This window comes from Ambystoma mexicanum, chromosome 5q, assembly GCF_040938575.1.
Source record: "Ambystoma mexicanum isolate Mex_15411 chromosome 5q, UKY_AmexF1_1, whole genome shotgun sequence".
NCBI lineage: Eukaryota > Metazoa > Chordata > Amphibia > Caudata > Ambystomatidae > Ambystoma > Ambystoma mexicanum.
Genome location: NC_090933.1, coordinates 256,950,063 through 256,976,306, shown reverse-complemented (window position 1 = coordinate 256,976,306; position 26,244 = coordinate 256,950,063).

The window sequence follows — 26,244 nt, the reverse complement described above, 5'->3', positions numbered from 1 at the left end:
AGAGAGTGCATGTATGTTTCCACATGTATGAAATCTGGAAGATTTCATTTATAGGTATGTTTTTGTTTTCCAGCACTTATAGTAAGTACATTAGAAATTCTTGTGGATCTTCTTGTGAGTTTATAGTGAATCTCACCATTCCAGCACAGTAGTCCAATTCTTGTCTAATCCGTGAACACTATACGTGTTGTCAGGATTGTTTGTTGTGTTTCAATGAAGGACTAACATTTGCAAAAACAATTGGTCTGTACTGTGTAAGTAAATGTTGTTAACAATTGGTGGCAATTGAAATAGAATATTCATTGCTACATTTGCATAGCAACTTACACCAGTTTCATTTGAAAATTTGAATGGACGAGATAGTTCTCTCTCCGAGTGATTGTTTCGGAGTTTCTGTTCCTTCTTTGAAGAAGTACCTGATTTACATTCGCTAATAGGTTCTTCTTTGCTTGTGGTAATTGATGAAGTATTAGCTTCTTTTGTTGTCTTTGAAGGATTTGCAGTTAGATCCTGTTGCATTTATATTAGACTTAGTTTTTTTTACATTGTTTTCCTTTTTCTGGAACAGGATATGATTTCAGATGGGGGGTGTACAGTGAACACAGTCGATTGTATTCTAAAATGCAAGGAATATCAGCGTTCACTTTACTTCCATCAAAGTTGATTAGAAATAGACAGTCAAGTGTATGTAAGTGTGATAGTGCTACGTAGCTCATGCCTTCTTAAAAGACTGTGTTTCCTATATTTATCAATGCTTTGTCTAAGGTAAGACCTTGGGATTTATGAATGGTGACTGCATATGCAAGAGTTAGAGAAAATTGTTCTCTACGTACAAACATGTCTTTGAAGAGAAGGAATCGAGCTGTTGAGCACCCTATCCTTTTTACTTCTGAAAGTTTGTCAAAGAGAATATTGACAAACTGAATGTTGTTGTCATGTGGGTATGTTTGAAAGCTAACAACTGTACCCAGTGCCCCATTAACTAGTCCTTGCTCCACGTCAAGGTTATGTTTAAGCATTACTCTACAATTGAAGGATAATTTAAATATTTTTTCCAACCCAGCTGTGTTGGAGATTTAATTTTCTAAGATATTTTTCTTATTGTGGCTTGCTGACACATGGGTAGTGTCATACCATGTACGTCCAGTTTGTCTGTGGAGCAAATTTCATTTATTGGTTGCATTTCTTTTTTTAACATTGTTTCATTGAATTTGAAACAGCTCGCAAGAGTTGGCATTAAGGCCATACAATATACATTTTTCTGTGCTAATTGTTCCATGACATCAGTAGCACATGCGTTATTACCATGAAGTGCATGGATGTGCGGGTTTTTCAATATTGCTTGTGCTTCTTGAGATAGTATACCAATTCTAATACTTTTTAAAATGTTGGTGTAAGTGAGGTCTGCAGATTGACGCATGTTTTCTGTTAATTCTCTGTACCTTTGTGTCCTAAGGTTTTAAAAATAGGTTCACCTTTCACTGGTGTCAATTGAAGAAGATCTCCGAAAACGATAATGTGTTTCCTGCAAAGAGTTCTTCTTAGTTTGTTTTAAGTACTTCTTGCAGTCTGAGGTGAATCAAAGCCAACATTAGGTTGGAGACCATGCTCACTTCATCTATTAGTAGCATGTTCATTTGTTTTAACACTCTGTGTAGTTCCATTGCAGCTTCTGCGGAAAGTTTGTAATAGTCTAATTTGTTTTGGTGTTCTACTGGAAGGAGTTACACCGCCTATGTTGTAGGCAGCTAAACCTGTGGGGGCAGTTACAACAGCTGACAGTTTGTTGTTTGTCAATTGTTGAAGGAACTTGCTGATGATTTTGATTAAGAATGTCTTTCCTAAACCAGCTTCACCACTGACGTACAGCAGTATAGGTTTGTATTTTTGGCAGGTACATTCTTTATTTTTGTGTTGTACACCATGCGCAATTTCTTTTGTTACTTCTTCAAAAATGGTGCGCTGATCTTTGTTAAGTTTTGATTGAAGTATAGTTAAGTCTTCTATATCTTGTTCATAGTGACACGTGGTGTTTTCCACTTCTGTCATAGCTAATTCTTCTTCATTTGCTATTAGTAGCTGTCCTAGTGGTTCTTGACTTCCTGTTGCAGAAGGATGACTACTGTCGGAAGTGTCCTTATGTAGTTGGGCCTGGAGTTCTTCTTTATGTTGCTGTTCATTGTGCAACATTGTTTTGTACTGCGTAAAGTTCACATCAGTGATAGCGCTTTCATTTGCTTTTAAAGCGTCTTCATAGCAGTCATAGTTATCTAGTATCTCTTCCTCTTTTCTCCATGGTTTAAAAAGTTGTAGCAGGGACATTTAAAATAGTTCTTTCTGTTGAGGAGTTTTTAATGACAATTTGTCATGATTAATTAAGCTTTGTTTGGCAAGTTTCACTAAGCTGCCTTCACAATCTGTCACTCTATATCTACCTTTGCTTTCTTCGGGTTTTATATTATTTTTGTATGCAAAGTTTTGGGCTATGTGGTATAGGCACATGCTTTCCAAAGTGGTACTCCTGTTCACGTAGTATGTGTCCAGTAAATGTCTTGGATGTTGGGATCATTTTTGGCAATTGTTTCTATGTCCTCGTATGATTTGAGAACTCTTTTTCTATATTTAGCAGGACCAAGACTTAGCCATACTATATTTTCTGATTTTCCATACAAAGCAGTACCGCTTAAACGATCTGCAGCTTCATAGGTGCCACATTCTCTATGAGAGAGCATTTTTATGCCTAGGCTGTACAATTTCTCAGATAGAGTGTTGTCTGATGACAGGTCATTCCAGAGGTCTTGAAGCTCGGTTTTTTCTGCTTTCAATAAGTAGGCTGTCACATATCGTGCAACTGCAGTGGAATTGTCTGCAATGTACTGCACATCTATATTTGTATTCCAGAAGAGTGCAATGACTGCATTGTAATCATTGATATATTTAGATTTTTCTGTTCTTTTTATGTAATACGTGTTCTTAGGTGATTTACCTTTAACACTATGTCGAACTGAAGACATGAAGTTGTTCACTTCACGTGTTTCTGTAACTGGTCTAGAGAACCCAAAGCGGCATTTGGTGTAGTATTTCCCTTTGCTTTTGTATTTGCAACGACAATATTTGCCACATTTGTGCCTTTGAAATTGTACAATCTGGCCATGAAGGTCACAATGTGTCCTTTGTGAAGGGACTTCACAATTGACATATTTTTGGATGAACGGCAAAACAGTGGCATCATTGTCCTCACCAAATTTAGGAGCATCTTTAATCCATAAAAGCATGTGGATATGTGGTGCGGAAATATCTTGAAACATTAATAGAATCTAGAGAGCAAAGTTCTCCAGGTGATAGTATATCTATGTTGGTTTTGTTGTTTGATATGCGTAAATCTTCCCATGCATATTCTGCACAACTTAATGTAACAAACCAAGTGGACGGTCCAAGGTTTCTGATGATACAACGTACATCTCCATGCCGTTGGAACCAGTATTCTTTTGTACCACGCATGTTTGCAAACAGATTTGTTATACTTGATTGTAAGACCTCATCTTTTTCTTGCACTTTTTGTATTAATTGTGTAGCTGACATATTTTGAAAGTGGGTTCCAGATTTCAATATGTGTGCAACTCCGTAACATAGGGTTGCTAGTTCACATTCAAAGAGTAGGTGGAATATGTATTCCACATTTTGTCTAAATCTGGGATCTTCAGAATACATTCGTAATGAGCAGTAGTCTGATGCTGTTATCTGAGTGGGTCTATCATCATATCTTTGTGATGTCATCTTTGATGTCCTGGGTGTTAGTGTTAGCAGTGCACGGTGGCGCAAGTTATGGTTGCTTATCTTACCATAACTGCCGAATTTCAGGGGGTTTTCGGTTTTACTTTGAACCATAACGTCCCTTTAACAAAGTTTTTTCACTGAATTTCATAGGTTTATAGTAATGCAATTTAACCATAACGTCCCTTTAACAAAGTTTTTTCACTGAATTTCGTATGTTTTTCGTGGCGCAACTTAACCATAACGTCCCTTTAACAAAGTTTTTTCACTGAATTTCATAGGTTTTTAGTAGCACAACTTAACCATAATATCCCTGACTTCATATACATGTAACATAGAACATACTGAACTCCCACCTAGTGATTTTGATGTCCCCGGACTGCCGCCATGTCCGCGGACATATCGAGAATCTGAGCGTGGTGAATGTAAATTTAAATAGTGTGCCCCATTTCCCCTTTGAAGTTGGCTCTGAAAAGAGACATTTTTTTTGTTTTTTTTATAGATGCTTGACAGACACCTGTTATTTTGTATTTTTTTTCTTGTTTTTTTTTTCTTACTTTACTCCTAAAATCTTCACATAACGTTCTCCAAAGCAACCCTTACATTTCAAAATAGAAAGGCATTTCCCGTAAAAGATAAAGAGATGCCATCTTCTTTAAAATTAACAGTATTACTGGCATCAATATTCTCATTATTACAGTAGAACATACCAGCTCTAAGCATGAAGGCACACATGCCTCGGTTGATGACACACCTAGCAATGTTTTGCTGAGGACAAAAAACTGAACTATTGTCCCATATTGCCCTAGGTAGTAATCCAGAAAAAATTACTTTCGCATTTGGAAGGATCTTCATTACGGCTTGAACCGAGCGTTCCAAATCAGCCAACAAAGTAGGGGCACTGATGTTGCCCAAATGGAAAGCACCATAGTGCAAAACTACCACATGCGGACTGTTCATCGTGGCCATATCCTCACAAACTTCTAAAATTCCCTGTACATTGCAATCAGGCATAGTGCTCCATACCACCTCCACTCCTTTCACATCAAAGTTCTTTTCAACATGCCTGCATCGAGCGTACTGTTGTACACCATGCACAAACATATCTCCAAGCACCAACACCCTGACTTTCTCTACTTCTGCCATCTTCACCACACACAGTCTCTTTCAACACAAATCCACAACCTCGACATCTGATTGGCTAATCCGTACAGTCTTCTTTCCATGTTGGATTTGCTGGAAAACCCCGGATGAAGCACGCCCTGTCCACGGACAGCCGCGTAACTCTTATGCGGACCGCGTAACTCTTCGACACCCCTTCTACCATTTCCACTTTACTCTCTGTGCCATTCCCTCATTGCATACAGCTAAGCAGTCACACAATACGAAGAACGTCCTCAGAACACCCCAATTTTGTTTATTTTCGAACATTTCAGGACAATTATCATTTCATTATTCAACATATTAAAATTACAAATATTATACTTTCATCTTGTACGCTGCACACAATGCTATGTTTCTCCATTAGTTGCTCAGTATACTAGATAGAACCCCACAATACAATGCTATTTATAACAATGCATTGTTCAAAGCACTAATATTTATTGCAATGATCCTTGACACTTTTTTCGCAACATTATAATAAAAATCCCTAGTACACAAATTTCATGAAAAGTAAATGCACATGTGATGTCATCAGTGATGTCATCAATGACATTTGCGATGTCATCTTTGATGTCCTGGGTGTTAGTCTTAGCAGTGCATGGTGGTGGCGCGAGTTATGCTTGCTTAGCTTACCATAACTGGCGAATTTCAGGGGTTTTTCGGCTTTACTTGGAACCATAACGTCCCTTAAACAAACTTTTTTTATTAGCAGGCAAACAATATACAAAGATGTAGTGTAAACAGCAAGTTCTCACAGATGGCTTTACACAGAATGTTGCAAAGTAAGCATTTACGCTTGTTCACAGTGAAGGTCAGCTGCTTCCATTTTTTTCTTGTGGCCCGGAGAGGCCCACGTCTCCCAGTATAAGGTTCTAAACGAAACCACTTTTGTATATTATATCACTTTGAGAAAGATCGTTGGCACACGCGGAGTCGTATTTTGGGACTGCCCTACACTTGGACAATGGAAAATGCAATTATAATGTAAGTAACCCTTTAGATTATTTTATACCGGAATATAATAACAATAGCGTGGCATTAAAGCCCGGTCAAGTTGTACTTGTTTGTTCAATGTGACATATTGTTTTCTACCGCGCACTATCACCGCCGAATTGATCCCCTGTCGTTTAGAGGGCTCTGAAAAAGGCAGACGACACAGGGTGGGTTAATAGAAATAATTTAACCGGTCTATAGCCGGTGAAGCGCTCTACTCGCTGTGCCACTTCACTGTAGCCGGTCAAGTGGCACAGCGAGTAGAGCGCTCGCTTTGACATCCGTGCACAGCTTGCCAACGCAGGTTGAATCCCGGCACGGCCAAACTCAGCCTTTCATCCTTCCGTGGTCGGTAAATGAGCACCACACACCGTGGGTAATAATAAGCAGCACTGAGATACCTGATGGTTCTTAGCGCTATATAAATGCGAAAATATTATTATTTTATTATTTACATACTCCGTTGCACTATCTTCGCTAGCAAATAGTTTCATGCCCTAATAAATAAAATGAATATTTTTAAATAAGATCGAAGATCGGCCGGTGAGACTAATTTATGTTTTTTAAAACAGGTATGTTGCCCCATTTTGTCAATGTCACGATTTTCAGACTCCCGCGGATGGATATTTCAACTGCCAGGTGCAGCTCCATGTAAGCTGCTTCATGACCCTCACCTTTTTATGGGACAATCGCCAAGGACCAATATGCCCTTACGCAGTACTAGCGGCTAGAAGCAACATACCAACCATTATGGTGGTCTAATGCCTCGTTGTTGGACCAACCTTCCAATTATCAGTGCGACCATTTACTGCTTTTATCATAAAACAACAGCCTATCTACCGCAAAGGAACATCCCGTGGCTCAAAATAAACTTTTGTTGATCGACAGCAGAGACAATTGCAAATCGCTGAATATTCACTAAACATTTGATGTCAAATAAATGTACTTTACAAAATGTACAATCTTGCTGTTTGTTTTTAAGTCACAGTTTCAGATTCCGAATTGTGGCGCGCTGTGTTGTGACATAATGTGTGTTGTCTTCCGGGTTCTGTGTAAAGTCGCGTAGGACTGGAGACGACTGGGCGCGTTTGATGACGCACCCTGTAACGTCACGGAGAGAGGCGGGGAATATGAATGCTTTCATAATGTCAGGCTTAGGGGCGGGAGATATGATTTAGTGTCGCAAAAGCAAGTCAGCCAGGTCAACAGCGCCAGTCATAGGATTATCACCTAATGTCGGCGCACACCAGCCTGATTTATCATTTCTTTAGTGGACAAAAAGTCTGGTGAGGCCCATAGGAAATTGTACTATCAGCAGACAAAAGGAGGGATCGTAGAACACTTTCAACCTGACAACAAACAACGTTCTCAGAACACCCCCATTTTGTGTAATTGCACCCATTTCGGGACACCGCAAGTGTTCTTAGAACACATTCAACTTAACAGATTACAATACGGACAGTGTCCTCAGGACACCCCCAGTTTGTGTATTTACGAACATTTAAATACACTGCAAGTGTTTTTAGCTCAATTTTACCTTCCTTGCGAACAAAAAGGACACATACTCCGTCCTCTGAACACCCCACCATTTAGTTTATTTACAAAATGTCAGAACAGCCGTGTTCTCCATGGACAAATCGAACACAACAAAAGCGTATAGCACATAAAAAAACAAGACATTGAACCTATCTCATACTCCCCACCCTCCCCAAACACTCTTACACACCAACACACGCCACTAAATGCAATTTTTAATCCAAGTTTCACCGCGCTGTACGCGGTCGACGGCGAATGCAAGATGGCGGGCGCCAAAGAAAATCTGACGCGCTCCACACCCCACGCCGTTCAATCAGCGAACACGTTGCATGTCCGCGGACATGACGCAAGCCCATGGGCCAATCGGGGTGCTGTCCGCGGATCGAACAGGGAAGTCCGTCTGCGAAGCGAACACAGATATCACTAATTTTTTTGCCTTACATTTTGGTCATTTTCAAAAAACTACTGGACGGATTTACACCAAATTTGCAAAAGCACGCTTTTGGGACCAAGCCGTCGCTCCTGCCGCAAATTTGGTGTAAATCCATCCAGCGGTTCGGGCTGTAGCCGTGCGCAAAGTTTTTTTCCATTATGTCTATAGGAAAAAACAAAAGTTTTGGGACCCCCCCTATAACTTTGCCCCCCCCTGGACCAAACCTCTCCAAACTTTGCAAAAAAATTCAGAGTGGGCCATATACTTTTTTTTGCAAAGTTTGGTGAGGATTCGTCCAGAGAGAGCAAAGTTATAAGCCACTCAAAAAGTGCTCTTCCTATGGAATCACCAACTTAACCATAACTACATGGACGCTGCCGGTTTATGGTTATGGTTAAGTTGCTGTTTCCATTGGAAGAGCACTTTTTGGGTGGCTTATAACTCCGCTCCCTCTGGACGAATCCTCACCAAACTTTGCAAAAAAGTATATGGGCCATTCTGAATCTTTCTGGACAGTTTGGTGATGTTTGGTGCAGGGGGGGAAAAGTTATAGAGGATGCCCCAAAATGTCTTTTTTTCCCATAGACTGAATGGGGGAAAAACTTTGCGCATGTCTACAGCTCAAACCGCTAGATGGATTGTCACCAAATTTGCACCAGGAGGAAGACCTTGGTGCTGAAAGCATGCTTTTGTAAATGTGGTGCCAATCCGTCGAGTAGTTTCTTTAAAACGACCTAAAAGTAGGTCTAAAAAAAAATAGTGATATCTATGTCTGCTCCGCGGTCACATTTCCCTGTTCGCTCCGCGGACAAGATACCGATTGGCTAAGGGGCTTGCGTCATGACCACGGACACGCGACGTGTCCTCTGATTTGCTGGAGTGAGGCGTGATGTGCGTCAGATTGTTTGGATGCGGTGGACATCTTGGATCCGCCGACACCGCTGCGCCGACCAGAGGCGAAATGCTGTTTTGGGGAGTGTTTTGGTGTGTCACACTGCTTGGGGGGGTTCACAGAGTAGGAGATGGGTGAAATACTGTATTTGTTTAGGCGGCAGGTGCTAATGATGTATTCGCTATGCCCACACTGTCCAGGATGTTTGTAATTACTGAAAATGAGGGGTGTCAAGGATAGTACTTCCGTCCATGCTGTGCGCAGGCAAGTTCAAACTATTCTAAGGTCACGTGTGGTGTTAACGAACGTTAAAATTGAGTACCTGCCGTAGTTAAAATTTTGTTTCTATAACTAAGGGTGTGCTCCTTAGTTATACGGCGCAATGGGTGTGATTTGCTGCGGTGGTTGTGGCCAGGGCCTAGAGTCTTGGGTGCATGGCCATAGGCCGTAGGCCAAACTCCCAAGACTCTAGGCCCTGGCCACAACCACTGCAGCATATCACAGCAATAGATACACCCGTAGTATCGCATATCGATCAGGTGGTTGTGGGGAGGGCCTAGAGTTTTGGGTGCATGGCAGAAGGCCATGCACCCAAGACCAAATTTATACGTAGAGAAGTTATAAGCCACAATGGGTGTGATATGCTGTGGTGGTTGTGGGCAGTACCTGGAGTCTTGGCTGCATGGACATAGGCCATGCACCCAAGACAAAAGTTATAAGCACTGCAGTTATAAGGCACAATGGATTTTATATAGTGCGGTGATTGTGGGCAGGACGTAGAGTTTTGGGTGCATGGCTGCAGGCTGTAGGCCATACACCCAAGACTCTAGGCCCAAGAACACAGTTTTAAGCAGAGTAGTTATAAGCCAACATGGGTTTTATATACTGCACACCCATAGATTCGAATATCTATGGCCATACATCCAAGACTCTAGGCCCTGGCCAAAACCATCGCAGCATATCACAGAAATAGATACACCCGTAGTATTGAATGATTGATCAGGTGGTTGTGGGGAGGGACTAGAGTCTTGGGTGCATGGCCTAAGGCCATGCACCCAAGAACAAAGTTTTAAGCAGAGGAGTTATAAGCTACCATGGGATTTATATACTGCACACCCATAGATTCAAATATCTATGGCCATACATCCAAGACTCTAGGACCTGGCCACAACCATCGCAGCATATCACAGCAATATATACACCCGTAGAATCGAACATCGATCAGGTGGTTGTGGGGAGGGCCTAGAGTCTTGCACCCAAGACTACATTTATACGTAGTGAAGTTACAAGCCACAATGGGTGTGATATGCTGCGGTGGTTATGGCCAGGACTTAGAGTACCATGCACCGAAGAACAAAGTTATGAGCACTGAAGTTATAAGCCAACATGAGTTTCATATACTGCATGCCTATAGATTCAATTATCTATGGCTATACACCCAAGACTCTAGGACCTGGCTATAACCACCGCAGCATATCACAGCTATAGATACACCCGTAGTATCTAACATGGATCAGGTAGTTGTGGGGAGGGCCTAGAGTCTTGGGTGCATGGCCGAAGGCTATGCTCCCAACAACACATTCATACGTAGTCCAGTAATAAGCCACAATGGGTGTGATATGCTATGGTCGTTGTGGCCAGGACATAGAGTCTTGGGTGCATGGCCAAAGGCCATGCACCCAAAAACAAAGTTATAAGCACTGCAGTTATATGCCACAATGGTTGTGATATGCTGCAGTGGTTGTGGCCAAGACCTAATGTCTTGGGTGCATGGCCATAGGCCATGCACAGACTGAAGTTATAAGCACTGAAGTTATAAGTCAGCATGGGTGTGATGTGGTGAGGTAGTTGTGTGCACGACCTAGAGTCTCAGGTGCATGGCCATGCACCCAAGGCCAAAGTTATAAGCAGTGAAGTTATAAGTCACGATGGTTTTGATATGCTGCGATGGTTGTGGGTAAGACCTACTTGGTTGCATGGCTGTTGGGTGTAGGTTGTAGGTTATATATCCAAGACCCTAGGCCCTGCCTACAGCCACTGCACCATATTAATGCCATAGATCAGACGTATAGATTTGAATATGTATGAAATGTGTGAAATCATACCTACTGTTTAATTTGTTGAGATTCAATATATTTCTTACATGACTTTTGTACTTGGAGGAAATATGCTTTTCCCAATCTCTGTGATAAAAGAAAAGAGCATGTTAGTGTTTGGATTTTATAAAGACTTATTGCATTGTATAATAGACATTTTAGCTTTCTTTTTCAACCCTCATATTTACTTTACAAACCAGAATACTGTGCATTTCGCTCAGTTTCTGTGTTTGTTTTTGAAATCATTGGGTCTGGGGGAAAAAAAAATCCTTGTCGGATTAAAAAAAAAACTTTCTTTGCTATGCTACAAACTATTTCTTTATTTCCTTTGAGTGTTCACTTGTTGTTTCTGTTTAATGTTCTGTATGTTGGCATGTTGCAGATTTTTAAACAGTTAGATACCTGTTGGCGTATTCTAACTGTGTATTTTTTGTTACAAATCTGTGGTATCCATTTATCTGTGTAGTTGTTATACAATCTTGGGTAGTTAGATACCTTTTGGCGTATTTTAACTGTTTATAGTCTTTTACTTGAATTTTTGTTAATGTTGAAGTACACATTAGTTATTAAATTTTGGCTTTAAGAAGATTGTAAGATTTGCTGGTAATATCTGCTTTAGAGTAATGCTACTATCATTACATTCAAACTATCCACATTTCTTTTTAATATATGCAGTATAGTGACCTGCGTTGGTTGTGGCTCATGCGTGCTAGATTATACCTATTGTTGTGAAGGTTTTCTTACAAAGTGACACTTGACCATGTGTGAATCCAGTCAGCTTGCAGTTGTTTTTGGTACCATCTGCATTGTAACATAGAAGCATTAGTATTATGTAGTCACTATGTTTTTGTATTAGTAAGGTGGAGCGATTTTCTGAATTGAAGTTAGTACATAATCTGCCATGGTTTGCATTTTGTAGAAGTTGCTGAAATGGAATGGATTCACAATTAGGTATGGATGCATACACAAAACACTCATTAGGGATTTGTTCCTGTGTCGCATTTTTACAGAGAGTGCATGTATGTTTCCACATGTATGAAATCTGGAAGATTTCATTTATAGGTATGTTTTTGTTTTCCAGCACTTGTAGTAAGTACATTAGAAATTCTTGTGGATCTTCTTGTGAGTTTATAGTGAATCTCACCATTCCAGCACAGTAGTCCAATTCTTGTCTAATCCGTGAACACTATACGTGTTGTCAGGATTGTTTGTTGTGTTTCAATGAAGGACTAACATTTGCAAAAACAATTGGTCTGTACTGTGTAAGTAAATGTTGTTAACAATTGGTGGCAATTGAAATAGAATATTCATTGCTACATTTGCATAGCAACTTACACCAGTTTCATTTGAAAATTTGAATGGACGAGATAGTTCTCTCTCCGAGTGATTTTTTCGGAGTTTCTGTTCCTTCTTTGAAGAAGTACCTGATTTACATTCGCTAATAGGTTCTTCTTTGCTTGTGGTAATTGATGAAGTATTAGCTTCTTTTGTTGTCTTTGAAGGATTTGCAGTTAGATCCTGTTGCATTTATATTAGACTTAGTTTTCTTTTACATTGTTTTCCTTTTTCTGGAACAGGATATGATTTCAGATGGGGGGTGTACAGTGAACACAGTCGATTGTATTCTAAAATGCAAGGAATATCAGCGTTCACTTTACTTCCATCAAAGTTGATTAGAAATAGACAGTCAAGTGTATGTAAGTGTGATAGTGCTACGTAGCTCATGCCTTCTTAAAAGACTGTGTTTCCTATATTCATCAATTGTTTGTCTAAGGTAAGACCTTGGGATTTATGAATGGTGACTGCATATGCAAGAGTTAGAGAAAATTGTTCTCTACGTACAAACATGTCTTTGAAGAGAAGGAATCGAGCTGTTGAGCATCCTATCCTTTTTACTTCTGAAAGTTTGTCAAAGAGAATATTGACAAACTGAATGTTGTTGTCATGTGGGTATGTTTGAAAGCTAACAACTGTACCCAGTGCCCCATTAACTAGTCCTTGCTCCACGTCAAGGTTATGTTTAAGCATTACTCTACAATTGAAGGATAATTTAAATATTTTTTCCAACCCAGCTGTGTTGGAGATTTAATTTTCTAAGATATTTTTCTTATTGTGGCTTGCTGACACATGGGTAGTGTCATACCATGTACGTCCAGTTTGTCTGTGGAGCAAATTTCATTTATTGGTTGCATTTCTTTTTTTAACATTGTTTCATTGAATTTGAAACAGCTCGCAAGAGTTGGCATTAAGGCCATACAATATACATTTTTCTGTGCTAATTGTTCCATGACATCAGTAGCACATGCGTTATTACCATGAAGTGCATGGATGTGCGGGTTTTTCAATATTGCTTGTGCTTCTTGAGATAGTATACCAATTCTAATACTTTTTAAAATGTTGGTGTAAGTGAGGTCTGCAGATTGACGCATGTTTTCTGTTAATTCTCTGTACCTTTGTGTCCTAAGGTTTTAAAAATAGGTTCACCTTTCACTGGTGTCAATTGAAGAAGATCTCCGAAAACGATAATGTGTTTCCTGCAAAGAGTTCTTCTTAGTTTGTTTTAAGTACTTCTTGCAGTCTGAGGTGAATCAAAGCCAACATTAGGTTGGAGACCATGCTCACTTCATCTATTAGTAGCATGTTCATTTGTTTTAACACTCTGTGTAGTTCCATTGCAGCTTCTGCGGAAAGTTTGTAATAGTCTAATTTGTTTTGGTGTTCTACTGGAAGGAGTTACACCGCCTATGTTGTAGGCAGCTAAACCTGTGGGGGCAGTTACAACAGCTGACAGTTTGTTGTTTGTCAATTGTTGAAGGAACTTGCTGATGATTTTGATTAAGAATGTCTTTCCTAAACCAGCTTCACCACTGACGTACAGCAGTATAGGTTTGTATTTTTGGCAGGTACATTCTTTATTTTTGTGTTGTACACCATGCGCAATTTCTTTTGTTACTTCTTCAAAAATGGTGCGCTGATCTTTGTTAAGTTTTGATTGAAGTATAGTTAAGTCTTCTATATCTTGTTCATAGTGACACGTGGTGTTTTCCACTTCTGTCATAGCTAATTCTTCTTCATTTGCTATTAGTAGCTGTCCTAGTGGTTCTTGACTTCCTGTTGCAGAAGGATGACTACTGTCGGAAGTGTCCTTATGTAGTTGGGCCTGGAGTTCTTCTTTATGTTGCTGTTCATTGTGCAACATTGTTTTGTACTGCGTAAAGTTCACATCAGTGATAGCGCTTTCATTTGCTTTTAAAGCGTCTTCATAGCAGTCATAGTTATCTAGTATCTCTTCCTCTTTTCTCCATGGTTTAAAAAGTTGTAGCAGGGACATTTAAAATAGTTCTTTCTGTTGAGGAGTTTTTAATGACAATTTGTCATGATTAATTAAGCTTTGTTTGGCAAGTTTCACTAAACTGCCTTCACAATCTGTCACTCTATATCTACCTTTGCTTTCTTCGGGTTTTATATTATTTTTGTATGCAAAGTTTTGGGCTATGTGGTATAGGCACATGCTTTCCAAAGTGGTACTCCTGTTCACGTAGTATGTGTCCAGTAAATGTCTTGGATGTTGGGATCATTTTTGGCAATTGTTTCTATGTCCTCGTATGATTTGAGAACTCTTTTTCTATATTTAGCAGGACCAAGACTTAGCCATACTATATTTTCTGATTTTCCATACAAAGCAGTACCGCTTAAACGATCTGCAGCTTCATAGGTGCCACATTCTCTATGAGAGAGCATTTTTATGCCTAGGCTGTACAATTTCTCAGATAGAGTGTTGTCTGATGACAGGTCATTCCAGAGGTCTTGAAGCTCGGTTTTTTCTGCTTTCAATAAGTAGGCTGTCACATATCGTGCAACTGCAGTGGAATTGTCTGCAATGTACTGCACATCTATATTTGTATTCCAGAAGAGTGCAATGACTGCATTGTAATCATTGATATATTTAGATTTTTCTGTTCTTTTTATGTAATACGTGTTCTTAGGTGATTTACCTTTAACACTATGTCGAACTGAAGACATGAAGTTGTTCACTTCACGTGTTTCTGTAACTGGTCTAGAGAACCCAAAGCGGCATTTGGTGTAGTATTTCCCTTTGCTTTTGTATTTGCAACGACAATATTTGCCACATTTGTGCCTTTGAAATTGTACAATCTGGCCATGAAGGTCACAATGTGTCCTTTGTGAAGGGACTTCACAATTGACATATTTTTGGATGAACGGCAAAACAGTGGCATCATTGTCCTCACCAAATTTAGGAGCATCTTTAATCCATAAAAGCATGTGGATATGTGGTGCGGAAATATCTTGAAACATTAATAGAATCTAGAGAGCAAAGTTCTCCAGGTGATAGTATATCTATGTTGGTTTTGTTGTTTGATATGCGTAAATCTTCCCATGCATATTCTGCACAACTTAATGTAACAAACCAAGTGGACGGTCCAAGGTTTCTGATGATACAACGTACATCTCCATGCCGTTGGAACCAGTATTCTTTTGTACCACGCATGTTTGCAAACAGATTTGTTATACTTGATTGTAAGACCTCATCTTTTTCTTGCACTTTTTGTATTAATTGTGTTGCTGACATATTTTGAAAGTGGGTTCCAGATTTCAATATGTGTGCAACTCCGTAACATAGGGTTGCTAGTTCACATTCAAAGAGTAGGTGGAATATGTATTCCACATTTTGTCTAAATCTGGGATCTTCAGAATACATTCGTAATGAGCAGTAGTCTGATGCTGTTATCTGAGTGGGTCTATCATCATATCTTTGTGATGTCATCTTTGATGTCCTGGGTGTTAGTGTTAGCAGTGCACGGTGGCGCAAGTTATGGTTGCTTATCTTACCATAACTGCCGAATTTCAGGGGGTTTTCGGTTTTACTTTGAACCATAACGTCCCTTTAACAAAGTTTTTTCACTGAATTTCATAGGTTTATAGTAATGCAATTTAACCATAACGTCCCTTTAACAAAGTTTTTTCACTGAATTTCGTATGTTTTTCGTGGCGCAACTTAACCATAACGTCCCTTTAACAAAGTTTTTTCACTGAATTTCATAGGTTTTTAGTAGCACAACTTAACCATAATATCCCTGACTTCATATACATGTAACATAGAACATACTGAACTCCCACCTAGTGATTTTGATGTCCCCGGACTGCCGCCATGTCCGCGGACATATCGAGAATCTGAGCGTGGTGAATGTAAATTTAAATAGTGTGCCCCATTTCCCCTTTGAAGTTGGCTCTGAAAAGAGACATTTTTTTTGTTTTTTTTATAGATGCTTGACAGACACCTGTTATTTTGTATTTTTTTTCTTGTTTTTTTTTTCTTACTTTACTCCTAAAATCTTCACATAACGTTCTCCAAAGCAACCCTTACATTTCAAAATAGAAAGGCATTTCCCGTAAAAGATAAAGAGATGCCATCTTCTTTAAAATTAACAGTATTACTGGCATCAATATTCTCATTATTACAGTAGAACATACCAGCTCTAAGCATGAAGGCACACATGCCTCGGTTGATGACACACCTAGCAATGTTTTGCTGAGGACAAAAAACTGAACTATTGTCCCATATTGCCCTAGGTAGTAATCCAGAAAAAATTACTTTCGCATTTGGAAGGATCTTCATTACGGCTTGAACCGAGCGTTCCAAATCAGCCAACAAAGTAGGGGCACTGATGTTGCCCAAATGGAAAGCACCATAGTGCAAAACTACCACATGCGGACTGTTCATCGTGGCCATATCCTCACAAACTTCTAAAATTCCCTGTACATTGCAATCAGGCATAGTGCTCCATACCACCTCCACTCCTTTCACATCAAAGTTCTTTTCAACATGCCTGCATCGAGCGTACTGTTGTACACCATGCACAAACATATCTCCAAGCACCAACACCCTGACTTTCTCTACTTCTGCCATCTTCACCACACACAGTCTCTTTCAACACAAATCCACAACCTCGACATCTGATTGGCTAATCCGTACAGTCTTCTTTCCATGTTGGATTTGCTGGAAAACCCCGGATGAAGCACGCCCTGTCCACGGACAGCCGCGTAACTCTTATGCGGACCGCGTAACTCTTCGACACCCCTTCTACCATTTCCACTTTACTCTCTGTGCCATTCCCTCATTGCATACAGCTAAGCAGTCACACAATACGAAGAACGTCCTCAGAACACCCCAATTTTGTTTATTTTCGAACATTTCAGGACAATTATCATTTCATTATTCAACATATTAAAATTACAAATATTATACTTTCATCTTGTACGCTGCACACAATGCTATGTTTCTCCATTAGTTGCTCAGTATACTAGATAGAACCCCACAATACAATGCTATTTATAACAATGCATTGTTCAAAGCACTAATATTTATTGCAATGATCCTTGACACTTTTTTCGCAACATTATAATAAAAATCCCTAGTACACAAATTTCATGAAAAGTAAATGCACATGTGATGTCATCAGTGATGTCATCAATGACATTTGCGATGTCATCTTTGATGTCCTGGGTGTTAGTCTTAGCAGTGCATGGTGGTGGCGCGAGTTATGCTTGCTTAGCTTACCATAACTGGCGAATTTCAGGGGTTTTTCGGCTTTACTTGGAACCATAACGTCCCTTAAACAAACTTTTTTTATTAGCAGGCAAACAATATACAAAGATGTAGTGTAAACAGCAAGTTCTCACAGATGGCTTTACACAGAATGTTGCAAAGTAAGCATTTACGCTTGTTCACAGTGAAGGTCAGCTGCTTCCATTTTTTTCTTGTGGCCCGGAGAGGCCCACGTCTCCCAGTATAAGGTTCTAAACGAAACCACTTTTGTATATTATATCACTTTGAGAAAGATCGTTGGCACACGCGGAGTCGTATTTTGGGACTGCACTACACTTGGACAATGGAAAATGCAATTATAATGTAAGTAACCCTTTAGATTATTTTATACCGGAATATAATAACAATAGCGTGGCATTAAAGCCCGGTCAAGTTGTACTTGTTTGTTCAATGTGACATATTGTTTTCTACCGCGCACTATCACCGCCGAATTGATCCCCTGTCGTTTAGAGGGCTCTGAAAAAGGCAGACGACACAGGGTGGGTTAATAGAAATAATTTAACCGGTCTATAGCCGGTGAAGCGCTCTACTCGCTGTGCCACTTCACTGTAGCCGGTCAAGTGGCACAGCGAGTAGAGCGCTCGCTTTGACATCCGTGCACAGCTTGCCAACGCAGGTTGAATCCCGGCACGGCCAAACTCAGCCTTTCATCCTTCCGTGGTCGGTAAATGAGCACCACACACCGTGGGTAATAATAAGCAGCACTGAGATACCTGATGGTTCTTAGCGCTATATAAATGCGAAAATATTATTATTTTATTATTTACATACTCCGTTGCACTATCTTCGCTAGCAAATAGTTTCATGCCCTAATAAATAAAATGAATATTTTTAAATAAGATCGAAGATCGGCCGGTGAGACTAATTTATGTTTTTTAAAACAGGTATGTTGCCCCATTTTGTCAATGTCACGATTTTCAGACTCCCGCGGATGGATATTTCAACTGCCAGGTGCAGCTCCATGTAAGCTGCTTCATGACCCTCACCTTTTTATGGGACAATCGCCAAGGACCAATATGCCCTTACGCAGTACTAGCGGCTAGAAGCAACATACCAACCATTATGGTGGTCTAATGCCTCGTTGTTGGACCAACCTTCCAATTATCAGTGCGACCATTTACTGCTTTTATCATAAAACAACAGCCTATCTACCGCAAAGGAACATCCCGTGGCTCAAAATAAACTTTTGTTGATCGACAGCAGAGACAATTGCAAATCGCTGAATATTCACTAAACATTTGATGTCAAATAAATGTACTTTACAAAATGTACAATCTTGCTGTTTGTTTTTAAGTCACAGTTTCAGATTCCGAATTGTGGCGCGCTGTGTTGTGACATAATGTGTGTTGTCTTCCGGGTTCTGTGTAAAGTCGCGTAGGACTGGAGACGACTGGGCGCGTTTGATGACGCACCCTGTAACGTCACGGAGAGAGGCGGGGAATATGAATGCTTTCATAATGTCAGGCTTAGGGGCGGGAGATATGATTTAGTGTCGCAAAAGCAAGTCAGCCAGGTCAACAGCGCCAGTCATAGGATTATCACCTAATGTCGGCGCACACCAGCCTGATTTATCATTTCTTTAGTGGACAAAAAGTCTGGTGAGGCCCATAGGAAATTGTACTATCAGCAGACAAAAGGAGGGATCGTAGAACACTTTCAACCTGACAACAAACAACGTTCTCAGAACACCCCCATTTTGTGTAATTGCACCCATTTCGGGACACCGCAAGTGTTCTTAGAACACATTCAACTTAACAGATTACAATACGGACAGTGTCCTCAGGACACCCCCAGTTTGTGTATTTACGAACATTTAAATACACTGCAAGTGTTTTTAGCTCAATTTTACCTTCCTTGCGAACAAAAAGGACACATACTCCGTCCTCTGAACACCCCACCATTTAGTTTATTTACAAAATGTCAGAACAGCCGTGTTCTCCATGGACAAATCGAACACAACAAAAGCGTATAGCACATAAAAAAACAAGACATTGAACCTATCTCATACTCCCCACCCTCCCCAAACACTCTTACACACCAACACACGCCACTAAATGCAATTTTTAATCCAAGTTTCACCGCGCTGTACGCGGTCGACGGCGAATGCAAGATGGCGGGCGCCAAAGAAAATCTGACGCGCTCCACACCCCACGCCGTTCAATCAGCGAACACGTTGCATGTCCGCGGACATGACGCAAGCCCATGGGCCAATCGGGGTGCTGTCCGCGGATCGAACAGGGAAGTCCGTCTGCGAAGCGAACACAGATATCACTAATTTTTTTGCCTTACATTTTGGTCATTTTCAAAAAACTACTGGACGGATTTACACCAAATTTGCAAAAGCACGCTTTTGGGACCAAGCCGTCGCTCCTGCCGCAAATTTGGTGTAAATCCATCCAGCGGTTCGGGCTGTAGCCGTGCGCAAAGTTTTTTTCCATTATGTCTATAGGAAAAAACAAAAGTTTTGGGACCCCCCCTATAACTTTGCCCCCCCCTGGACCAAACCTCTCCAAACTTTGCAAAAAAATTCAGAGTGGGCCATATACTTTTTTTTGCAAAGTTTGGTGAGGATTCGTCCAGAGAGAGCAAAGTTATAAGCCACTCAAAAAGTGCTCTTCCTATGGAATCACCAACTTAACCATAACTACATGGACGCTGCCGGTTTATGGTTATGGTTAAGTTGCTGTTTCCATTGGAAGAGCACTTTTTGGGTGGCTTATAACTCCGCTCCCTCTGGACGAATCCTCACCAAACTTTGCAAAAAAGTATATGGGCCATTCTGAATCTTTCTGGACAGTTTGGTGATGTTTGGTGCAGGGGGGGAAAAGTTATAGAGGATGCCCCAAAATGTCTTTTTTTCCCATAGACTGAATGGGGGAAAAACTTTGCGCATGTCTACAGCTCAAACCGCTAGATGGATTGTCACCAAATTTGCACCAGGAGGAAGACCTTGGTGCTGAAAGCATGCTTTTGTAAATGTGGTGCCAATCCGTCGAGTAGTTTCTTTAAAACGACCTAAAAGTAGGTCTAAAAAAAAATAGTGATATCTATGTCTGCTCCGCGGTCACATTTCCCTGTTCGCTCCGCGGACAAGATACCGATTGGCTAAGGGGCTTGCGTCATGACCACGGACACGCGACGTGTCCTCTGATTTGCTGGAGTGAGGCGTGATGTGCGTCAGATTGTTTGGATGCGGTGGACATCTTGGATCCGCCGACACCGCTGCGCCGACCAGAGGCGAAATGCTGTTTTGGGGAGTGTTTTGGTGTGTCACACTGCTTGGGGGGGTTCACAGAGTAGGAGATGGGTGAAATACTGTATTTGTTTAGGCGGCAGGTGCTAATGATGTATTCGCTATGCCCACACTGTCCAGGATGTTTGTAATTACTGAAAATGAGGGGTGTCAAGGATAGTACTTCCGTCCATGCTGTGCGCAGGCAAGTTCAAACTATTCTAAGGTCACGTGTGGTGTTAACGAACGTTAAAATTGAGTACCTGCCGTAGTTAAAATTTTGTTTCTATAACTAAGGGTGTGCTCCTTAGTTATACGGCGCAATGGGTGTGATTTGCTGCGGTGGTTGTGGCCAGGGCCTAGAGTCTTGGGTGCATGGCCATAGGCCGTAGGCCAAACTCCCAAGACTCTAGGCCCTGGCCACAACCACTGCAGCATATCACAGCAATAGATACACCCGTAGTATCGCATATCGATCAGGTGGTTGTGGGGAGGGCCTAGAGTTTTGGGTGCATGGCAGAAGGCCATGCACCCAAGACCAAATTTATACGTAGAGAAGTTATAAGCCACAATGGGTGTGATATGCTGTGGTGGTTGTGGGCAGTACCTGGAGTCTTGGCTGCATGGACATAGGCCATGCACCCAAGACAAAAGTTATAAGCACTGCAGTTATAAGGCACAATGGATTTTATATAGTGCCGTGATTGTGGGCAGGACGTAGAGTTTTGGGTGCATGGCTGCAGGCTGTAGGCCATACACCCAAGACTCTAGGCCCAAGAACAAAGTTTTAAGCAGAGTAGTTATAAGCCAACATGGGTTTTATATACTGCACACCCATAGATTCGAATATCTATGGCCATACATCCAAGACTCTAGGCCCTGGCCAAAACCATCGCAGCATATCACAGAAATAGATACACCCGTAGTATTGAATGATTGATCAGGTGGTTGTGGGGAGGGACTAGAGTCTTGGGTGCATGGCCTAAGGCCATGCACCCAAGAACAAAGTTTTAAGCAGAGGAGTTATAAGCTACCATGGGATTTATATACTGCACACCCATAGATTCAAATATCTATGGCCATACATCCAAGACTCTAGGACCTGGCCACAACCATCGCAGCATATCACAGCAATATATACACCCGTAGAATCGAACATCGATCAGGTGGTTGTGGGGAGGGCCTAGAGTCTTGCACCCAAGACTACATTTATACGTAGTGAAGTTACAAGCCACAATGGGTGTGATATGCTGCGGTGGTTATGGCCAGGACTTAGAGTACCATGCACCGAAGAACAAAGTTATGAGCACTGAAGTTATAAGCCAACATGAGTTTCATATACTGCATGCCTATAGATTCAATTATCTATGGCTATACACCCAAGACTCTAGGACCTGGCTATAACCACCGCAGCATATCACAGCTATAGATACACCCGTAGTATCTAACATGGATCAGGTAGTTGTGGGGAGGGCCTAGAGTCTTGGGTGCATGGCCGAAGGCTATGCTCCCAACAACACATTCATACGTAGTCCAGTAATAAGCCACAATGGGTGTGATATGCTATGGTCGTTGTGGCCAGGACATAGAGTCTTGGGTGCATGGCCAAAGGCCATGCACCCAAAAACAAAGTTATAAGCACTGCAGTTATATGCCACAATGGTTGTGATATGCTGCAGTGGTTGTGGCCAAGACCTAATGTCTTGGGTGCATGGCCATAGGCCATGCACAGACTGAAGTTATAAGCACTGAAGTTATAAGTCAGCATGGGTGTGATGTGGTGAGGTAGTTGTGTGCACGACCTAGAGTCTCAGGTGCATGGCCATGCACCCAAGGCCAAAGTTATAAGCAGTGAAGTTATAAGTCACGATGGTTTTGATATGCTGCGATGGTTGTGGGTAAGACCTACTTGGTTGCATGGCTGTTGGGTGTAGGTTGTAGGTTATATATCCAAGACCCTAGGCCCTGCCTACAGCCACTGCACCATATTAATGCCATAGATCAGACGTATAGATTTGAATATGTATGAAATGTGTGAAATCATACCTACTGTTTAATTTGTTGAGATTCAATATATTTCTTACATGACTTTTGTACTTGGAGGAAATATGCTTTTCCCAATCTCTGTGATAAAAGAAAAGAGCATGTTAGTGTTTGGATTTTATAAAGACTTATTGCATTGTATAATAGACATTTTAGCTTTCTTTTTCAACCCTCATATTTACTTTACAAACCAGAATACTGTGCATTTCGCTCAGTTTCTGTGCTTGTTTTTGAAATCATTGGGTCTGGGGGAAAAAAAAATCCTTGTCGGATTAAAAAAAAAACTTTCTTTGCTATGCTACAAACTATTTCTTTATTTCCTTTGAGTGTTCACTTGTTGTTTCTGTTTAATGTTCTGTATGTTGGCATGTTGCAGATTTTTAAACAGTTAGATACCTGTTGGCGTATTCTAACTGTGTATTTTTTGTTACAAATCTGTGGTATCCATTTATCTGTGTAGTTGTTATACAATCTTGGGTAGTTAGATACCTTTTGGCGTATTTTAACTGTTTATAGTCTTTTACTTGAATTTTTGTTAATGTTGAAGTACACATTAGTTATTAAATTTTGGCTTTAAGAAGATTGTAAGATTTGCTGGTAATATCTGCTTTAGAGTAATGCTACTATCATTACATTCAAACTATCCACATTTCTTTTTAATATATGCAGTATAGTGACCTGCGTTGGTTGTGGCTCATGCGTGCTAGATTATACCTATTGTTGTGAAGGTTTTCTTACAAAGTGACACTTGACCATGTGTGAATCCAGTCAGCTTGCAGTTGTTTTTGGTACCATCTGCATTGTAACATAGAAGCATTAGTATTATGTAGTCACTATGTTTTTGTATTAGTAAGGTGGAGCGATTTTCTGAATTGAAGTTAGTACATAATCTGCCATGGTTTGCATTTTGTAGAAGTTGCTGAAATGGAATGGATTCACAATTAGGTATGGATGCATACACAAAACACTCATTAGGGATTTGTTCCTGTGTCGCATTTTTACAGAGAGTGCATGTATGTTTCCACATGTATGAAATCTGGAAGATTTCATTTATAGGTATGTTTTTGTTTTCCAGCACTTGTAGTAAGTACATTAGAAATTCTTGTGGATCTTCTTGTGAGTTTATAGTGAATCTCACCATTCCAGCACAGTAGTCCAATTCTTGTCTAATCCGTGAACACTATACGTGTTGTCAGGATTGTTTGTTGTGTTTCAATGAAGGACTAACATTTGCAAAAACAATTGGTCTGTACTGTGTAAGTAAATGTTGTTAACAATTGGTGGCAATTGAAATAGAATATTCATTGCTACATTTGCATAGCAACTTACACCAGTTTCATTTGAAAATTTGAATGGACGAGATAGTTCTCTCTCCGAGTGATTTTTTCGGAGTTTCTGTTCCTTCTTTGAAGAAGTACCTGATTTACATTCGCTAATAGGTTCTTCTTTGCTTGTGGTAATTGATGAAGTATTAGCTTCTTTTGTTGTCTTTGAAGGATTTGCAGTTAGATCCTGTTGCATTTATATTAGACTTAGTTTTCTTTTACATTGTTTTCCTTTTTCTGGAACAGGATATGATTTCAGATGGGGGGTGTACAGTGAACACAGTCGATTGTATTCTAAAATGCAAGGAATATCAGCGTTCACTTTACTTCCATCAAAGTTGATTAGAAATAGATAGTCAAGTGTATGTAAGTGTGATAGTGCTACGTAGCTCATGCCTTCTTAAAAGACTGTGTTTCCTATATTCATCAATTGTTTGTCTAAGGTAAGACCTTGGGATTTATGAATGGTGACTGCATATGCAAGAGTTAGAGAAAATTGTTCTCTACGTACATACATGTCTTTGAAGAGAAGGAATCGAGCTGTTGAGCGCCCTATCCTTTTTACTTCTGAAAGTTTGTCAAAGAGAATATTGACAAACTGAATGTTGTTGTCATGTGGGTATGTTTGAAAGCTAACAACTGTACCCAGTGCCCCATTAACTAGTCCTTGCTCCACGTCAAGGTTATGTTTAAGCATTACTCTACAATTGAAGGATAATTTAAATATTTTTTCCAACCCAGCTGTGTTGGAGATTTAATTTTCTAAGATATTTTTCTTATTGTGGCTTGCTGACACATGGGTAGTGTCATACCATGTACGTCCAGTTTGTCTGTGGAGCAAATTTCATTTATTGGTTGCATTTCTTTTTTTAACATTGTTTCATTGAATTTGAAACAGCTCGCAAGAGTTGGCATTAAGGCCATACAATATACATTTTTCTGTGCTAATTGTTCCATGACATCAGTAGCACATGCGTTATTACCATGAAGTGCATGGATGTGCGGGTTTTTCAATATTGCTTGTGCTTCTTGAGATAGTATACCAATTCTAATACTTTTTAAAATGTTGGTGTAAGTGAGGTCTGCAGATTGACGCATGTTTTCTGTTAATTCTCTGTACCTTTGTGTCCTAAGGTTTTAAAAATAGGTTCACCTTTCACTGGTGTCAATTGAAGAAGATCTCCGAAAACGATAATGTGTTTCCTGCAAAGAGTTCTTCTTAGTTTGTTTTAAGTACTTCTTGCAGTCTGAGGTGAATCAAAGCCAACATTAGGTTGGAGACCATGCTCACTTCATCTATTAGTAGCATGTTCATTTGTTTTAACACTCTGTGTAGTTCCATTGCAGCTTCTGCGGAAAGTTTGTAATAGTCTAATTTGTTTTGGTGTTCTACTGGAAGGAGTTACACCGCCTATGTTGTAGGCAGCTAAACCTGTGGAGGCAGTTACAACAGCTGACAGTTTGTTGTTTGTCAATTGTTGAAGGAACTTGCTGATGATTTTGATTAAGAATGTCTTTCCTAAACCAGCTTCACCACTGACGTACAGCAGTATAGGTTTGTATTTTTGGCAGGTACATTCTTTATTTTTGTGTTGTACACCATGCGCAATTTCTTTTGTTACTTCTTCAAAAATGGTGCGCTGATCTTTGTTAAGTTTTGATTGAAGTATAGTTAAGTCTTCTATATCTTGTTCATAGTGACACGTGGTGTTTTCCACTTCTGTCATAGCTAATTCTTCTTCATTTGCTATTAGTAGCTGTCCTAGTGGTTCTTGACTTCCTGTTGCAGAAGGATGACTACTGTCGGAAGTGTCCTCATGTAGTTGGGCCTGGAGTTCTTCTTTATGTTGCTGTTCATTGTGCAACATTGTTTTGTACTGCGTAAAGTTCACATCAGTGATAGCGCTTTCATTTGCTTTTAAAGCGTCTTCATAGCAGTCATAGTTATCTAGTATCTCTTCCTCTTTTCTCCATGGTTTAAAAAGTTGTAGCAGGGACATTTAAAATAGTTCTTTCTGTTGAGGAGTTTTTAATGACAATTTGTCATAATTAATTAAGCTTTGTTTGGCAAGTTTCACTAAGCTGCCTTCACAATCTGTCACTCTATATCTACCTTTGCTTTCTTCGG